Source organism: Crinia signifera, chromosome 1 (genome assembly GCF_055691185.1).
Source record: "Crinia signifera chromosome 1, ASM5569118v1, whole genome shotgun sequence".
Classification (NCBI taxonomy): domain Eukaryota; kingdom Metazoa; phylum Chordata; class Amphibia; order Anura; family Myobatrachidae; genus Crinia; species Crinia signifera.
In genome coordinates this window covers 183,007,842-183,014,610 of record NC_139217.1, presented here as the reverse complement: position 1 = coordinate 183,014,610, position 6,769 = coordinate 183,007,842, and the positions used below count along the sequence as shown (strand labels likewise).

Here is a 6,769-nt window from a genome sequence, read left to right as displayed (position 1 = left end):
AGACCAACTGAGGAAGAAGAAACCACCTACTCAGTCCCGACGTTTCACCTCTCCCAGGGATTGAGTACTGGGCTGGGCTTTTTGCTGTCTCCCTGGCCGGGGGCGACATGTTACCCCCGGACCAGAGAGCAATCTACTCGGTCCCAGCTTTTCCCTTCTTCCTGGGAGTGGATACTAGACCGGGCTTTTCGAGTGACTCTCCCACAGAGGCAAAGACCCCTGAACAAGAGCCCCATCTCAAAGCCCGATGCTTCTCCCCTCCCTACCAGTGAAAAGAATGGTATTCCCTCCCTAGCAGGGCATCGATACTCAGCCATTCCCAGCACTCGCCCAGAACATGAGGTGGATTAATCACATCATGCTCAGTAACAAGATACTGCGGTACTGCTTTTCTCTATTCTCTGCCAGGGGGCGGTCCAGACTCAACTGATAAGAACAGATACTACACTAGATCTTAGCCAAAAGGCCGAGAAGCGAAGGGTTTTGATGTATTTGAACTTAAGAGCTCATTTAAGTATTAGGACAGTGCAGGATCTTTGTCCTCCATTTGGTACAAACAGGAAAGAGCATCAGGTTACACATGTAAAAGTGACTGTAAAGTGCTTGTCCAACTACCCAGATGATTGATGTGGATTAACAATCATCTACACTGCAGGGCTACAGTGATAAGGACAACACACATTAATTGGTTCTGTGGAACTACATAACTCAGCAAAATACCCAGTCCATTTATTAGCAACCCAAGCTAGAAACATGTGTTTTTGCTGGGATATGTAGTTCCACAGACACAAATCAATTGGACACATAAACCATTCCACCATAATTGCATGCGCACATGACATAGCAAAATGTGTAGTTGACATGTGTGAACACTTACCAGTTGGCGGTGGAGGGGGGCCTGTCTGTATCGGCAATGTGAATGCCGGGAAGCACCTCCGGTGGGATAATTCTGCGTAGCAGCCTCTCATAGGCCTTAAAGTGGACTTCCTGCCTAGGTCCACCTCCTGTGCAACAGGCCTCTTTCTTCTCCAGGGCAAGCTTGGCTTTGAGGAGGCGCTTGATGTCATTATATCGCTTCTTGACGTTGCGCACACTCCTCTTGTGTGTGCTGACTGCATTGACCACGGAGGTTATATTGTCCCACGTCCCCTTCTTCCTTGCCACACTTGTGCGGTGATGGTGAGGACCAAGCATGCGGTCATACTGGGGCAAGAGTGCACGCACCAGGGCCATATTCTCCTCGTATGAGAACCTGACTTTCCTCCCACTAGCTGTACGAGCTGCATCATCCTCCTCCTCCCAGGGGCGGATTGGGATGGAAAACCAGCCCGGGAAATTTCTGGAACCAGCCCTAATGGGGGCGGGGTCTGTTGAGGGGCGGAGTCTAATATGTGCAGTGGTGGAAGTGGAAATAATGAAGTGGGGGTATGTAAAAGTTAAGGCCGTAACTATGCACACGCCAAAGGCGCGTGTACTCTGGAAAAGGGGGTGTGTCCTAAAGTGTAGTGTACCACCCCATATACCCCTTATAACACAAAAGTAGGATCCCTTAGACCAGTGGTCAGGGAACTTGGTCCTCATTACCCCACACAGTGCATGTTTTGCTGGTAACCCATCAGGTGCACAGGTGTACTAATTACTCACAGACACATTTTATAAGGTCCGCAGGTGGAGTTAATTATTTCACTTGTGAATCTGTGCGGAGACCTGCAAAACATGCACTGCGTGGGGTAATGAGGACCGAGTTCCCTGACCACTGCCTTAGACTATCTAGTACTGGGAGAGCACTCAGAGTGAGAGGGGGGTGCAGGGTGGGAGAAGGGCCTTAACTTTCTGTCTGGCGCAGCCCATGTTCTTTCCATTCCCTGGCTGCAATGGCCATGTGCAACAATGCCATAACTAGATATTCTGGTGCCTCGTACCAGAAGGGGAATTGGAACCCCCTCCCCTCCACCCTCACATACACAAATAGGCATAGTGCACGCCCTAGGCCGGTGCACCAAAAGTTTAGGTGCATGGCTTCATGGGAAGGGGCATGGCCACATAATATTACCAATTCACATTACACCACATAGTAATGTCCGTAATTCACATTACACCACACAGCAGTGCCACTTATACACACTGCACCAGGTAGACCGTAACACCCCTTAAACATTATGCCACACACTGTAATGTCCATTATACATGTTGTACACCATAGTGCCCATTACAAATTATGCTGCAGACCATAATGCCCCTCACCGTAATGTCCATCACATTAAACCACACACCATAATGCATATTACACATTATGCCACATACCCTAATGTCCATTACACATTATTTTGTACACTGTAGTGCCCAATACACATTATGCCGCAGACCATAATGCCCCTTACACATTATGCCACTCACTTTAATGCCCATCACATTATGCCACACACCATAATGCATATTATACATTATGTCACACACTGTAATGCCCATTACACATTATGCCACACAGCATAATGCCCATAAATAGAATTGTACCAGTCCATTGCCACAGTATCAGGCTAGGGGGAGGACAGACTGCATTGATAGGCATGAAAAATATTTTTGCCATTTTAAATATTGAATTATGATCACTTATATTTCCCCTAACCCCCTCACTTTTTGGGTCAGTGTTCCGCCTGCCAGTGTTGAACATATCCTTCTAAGAGGAAGGCTATATGCTATATAATCCTCCGCCTTCTCACCAATGACATGGCACCTGGTGGGCAGGTGTGTGCACAGCGTGATTTCATAGAGTCACATTATGCGGTTACATTCAGGGGCTGGCTGGCAAACTTTAGCCTGGGGGCATTCATACAACACCGGCCCATGAGTCTCAGCCCATCCTCAGGAGCCAGGAGAAGACTAAAGGTGGGTTAAAAGAAAGAGGCAGGATGCTGGGTTTTAAAGTGTAAGGGAGCCGGGGACAGGAAGAAGTGTGAGATGTACCTTAGGGCAGGTATGTCCAAACTATGGCCCTCCAGCTATTGTGAAACCACAATTCCCATCATGCCTTGCCACAGTTTTGCTATTAGGGAATGCTAAAACTATTGCAAGGCATGCTGGGATGTGTAGTTTCACAACAGCTGGAGGGCCATAGTTTGGACATGCCTGCCTTAGGGAGAGTGAGGGGTGACTCCTAGGGCCAGTACTGCAGTGCTGACAGATCCCCACTGACATCAGGGAAGGCAGACAATGGAGGAGATGTGGGCACATCCAAAGCTGTCTATGGGCAGTATTCAATGAGAAAAATTTGCCGTGTTTTATGGCGAGTTTGTGCTTTTCTCGCGTTGGACGGAGGCTTTTGCTCTCCAAAAGCGAGCAACCCTATTCAATGTGACATTTTCGCCGTCGGAGAACAGTGATTTATTGCTTGCTCTCCATCTTTTACTCGCCGCCACTCTCCGCGTGTTGTCAATGGGATTTTACATGTAGATTCTCCATCTCTCGCCGTCACTCTCCATGAGTGTATTCAATGAAAAGATGGAGAATAAATTTCTAGGTAAAGTTCTCCGTGCCTCTCCGTGTATCCCTCGTCATCTTTTCATGGTAGAAAAGTATTCAGATTTCATGTAATAAGACTTTTGCAGTGTTATTTTAAACTGTACTAGTGTATTTTAATTTATTTTGAGTTTCCTTCAAGTTCATTTTGTTCTCCAAGTTCTTTATAAATATATATTTGATTTATAAGTTTTTTTTTTTTTACCCAGCATGCATTATTTTACCCATGATTCTCCACACGTTTTTTACCCATGAATCACCTCCCCACCTCACTCCTTCGTTTGGCCTTTGAGGAGATAACACAGCTTTTGCAGTCTGCTGTTTGGAAACGTTTTTTCAGGGTAATTTGCGTTTTTTTGCATTTGTCTGCAATTACTTAACACTGTCTACAGTTATGGAGTTGTTTATGGACACTTTTGTCACGTTCATGCTGAATGCCTGCGTGGAGGAGGAATCAGATATGGATGATGGCACTAGTGTTTCGGCGATAGCTCCATTAGGTGAGGCAGTGCGGGTTTCAGTCCCACGTCCACGCCATTTTCGTAATAGGCGTGAATTGGGTGATCTCACCGAGGCGGAGGTGATATCTAATTATCGCCTTTCGTCTGAGGCAATCCACATGCTCTATGATCTCATGGAGCCAGACCTGGTCGCACGGAAACGGGGCAATCACGCACTCAGCGGTTTCCAGAAACTGTTGGGTGCGTTGCATTTTTTTGCGTCGGGCACATTCCAGCCCACTTTGAGCCAAACCTGCGGATACTCACAGCCGACCCTTTCGCGCTGTATAGGCCAGGTCATAAAGGCATTCCGCAAATTGACGACCCAGTTTATAAAATTCCCAGATCATGAGAGCGGTTGGAATGAGATCAGATTTGGTTTTTATTCAAAATGGAAGTTCCCCAATGTGCTGGGCGCGATCGACTGCACCCATGTGGCGTTCAGACCACCGCGTGACACTGAGGAGTGTTTTCGCAATCGAAAACATTTTCACTCATTGAACGTTCAGGTGGTCTGCGACCACCGAATGAAAATTACTGATTTACTCGTGGGTTTTCCTGGGTCGGCCCACGACTCGTTCATTTTAAGCCAGTCTGCCTTGTATGCCGATTTCGAGCACGGTCGAATGCCGGACGGCTGGCTGTTAGGTGAGTAGCCTATTCCTTTTCTTTTTTTTTCTTATTGCAATACAAATCTCTACAATTGTATTTTTTCATTTTTTGATATAGGTGATGGCGGTTATCCCAATAAGGACTGGCTCCTGACCCCATTGTCTGATCCGGTGGGCGAAGCTGCAGAAAACTACCAAAGGGCTCATACGACAGCGAGGGCAGTAATTGAGCGAACCTTCAGTGTCCTTAAAAGCCGGTTCAGATGTTTAGACAAGACCGGTGGAGCCCTTTTATACTCACCGGCGAAGGTTTGCAGTATAATTAATGCCTGTTGTGTCCTACACAACATTTGTATCGCAAACCGTTTGCCGGTGACTGTAGATGCCGCGGTTTTCCGGCATGGGGACCTTTCTACAGATTTGCACACCGGTATGAATGAACGAGATACAGCGAGAGCTCGACTCATCCGGACTTATTTTTCACGCTGTGAGTATTTTTATTCCATAGTTTCTTCTTTTTTTATAAATATATTTTTTTAACCCCTTCCTGACAGAGCCAGTTTTTGCGTTCCTGACAGAGCCATTTTTTTCAAATCTGACATGTTTCACTTAAGTGGGGATAACTTTTTTTTGCTTTTACTTATCCCAGTGATTTTGAGATTGTTTTCTCGTGACACATTGTACTTCAAATTAGTGGTAAATTTGGGTCGATACAGTCTGTGTTTTTTTGTGAAAAATACCAAAATGTCGTGAAAAAATGGAAAATTTTGCAATTTGCAAAATGTCACATTTTCTGCTTGTGAGACAAATAAACATACCACTCAAAATAGTTAATAACTAACAAAGACCATATGTCTACTTTATGTTGCAATCATTATTTCAACCTCCTTTTCATTTTTTTGGACACTAGGAGGCTTCAAATATGAATAGCAAATTCTCAAATTTTCAAGAAAATTTCAAACACTGATTTTTTTAGGGACCAGTTCAGTTCTGATGTGACTTTGAGGGACTTGTATGTGAGACACCCCCATAAATGATGCCATTTCAAAAACTGCACCCCTCACAGTATTCAAAACAGCATTTTGGAAGTTTGTTAACCCTTTATGTGTTTCACAGGAATTAAAACAAAGTGTCGGTGAAATTTCAAAATTTCTTTTTTTTTGCAGAGTTTCAATTTTAATACATTTTTCTAACAAATACAGTAGATTTTACTAGAGAAATGTGACTAAAAATTGATTCCCCCAATTCTTTTGTTTTCATAAATATCCTATATGTGGCCCTAGTGTGCATGGTGACCAAACCACAGGCTTCATAATAGAAGGAGCACCTACTTGATTTTGGAGCCTCCTTTTTATGAGATTTTTTTTTAGGCACCATGTAGGTTTATAGGCACCATAAGTGCTAAAAGTTAGGAACCTCCCCCACAAGTCACCCCATTTTGCAAACTACACCCTTCAGGGAATTCATTTAGGGGTATAGTGTACATTTCAAACCCCCAGGGGTTTCACCAATTTTGATACAACTGGACTGTGAAAATGAAAAAATTTAATTTTTCATTTTCACAGCTCAGTTGTATCAAAATTGGTGAAACCCCTGGGGGTTTGAAATGTACACTATACCCCCTGATGAATTCCCTGAAGGGTGTAGTTTTCAAAATGGGGTCACTTGTGGGGGGGTTCCACTGTATGGGTGCTTCAGGGGTCATTCAACCAGAATCTGTGCTGCAAAATCCAAAAATCACTCCTTCCCTTCTGAGTCCTGCCATGCACCCAAATGGTATTTTTTGGTCACATGTGAGGCATTGCCGTACTCGGGAGAAATTGGGGCACAGATTTTGGGGTGCTTTGTCTCCTTCATTCCTTGTGAAAATGAAAAATTTTGAGCCAGATCTGCATTTTTGTGTAAAAAAATGTAATTTTTTACACAAAAATGCAGATCTGGCTCAAAATTTTTCATTTTCACAAGGAATGAAGGAGACAAAGCACCCCAAAATCTGTGCCCCAATTTCTCCCGAGTATGGCAATGCCTCACATGTGACCAAAAAATACCAGTTGGGTGCATGGCAGGACTCAGAAGGGAAGGAGTGATATTTGGTGGTGGAATGAATGGTGGGTGCTATGTCGCATTAGCAAGACCCCCGAA

At 44.7% G+C, this 6,769-nt stretch overlaps 1 pseudogene; it reads right to left on the bottom strand.

Annotated features, from left to right (window-relative positions):
• Window positions 1-337: 337 nt before the first annotated feature.
• On the bottom strand, window positions 338-478 carry LOC146045353 (U2 spliceosomal RNA; annotated as a pseudogene).
• Window positions 479-6,769: the final 6,291 nt, after the last annotated feature.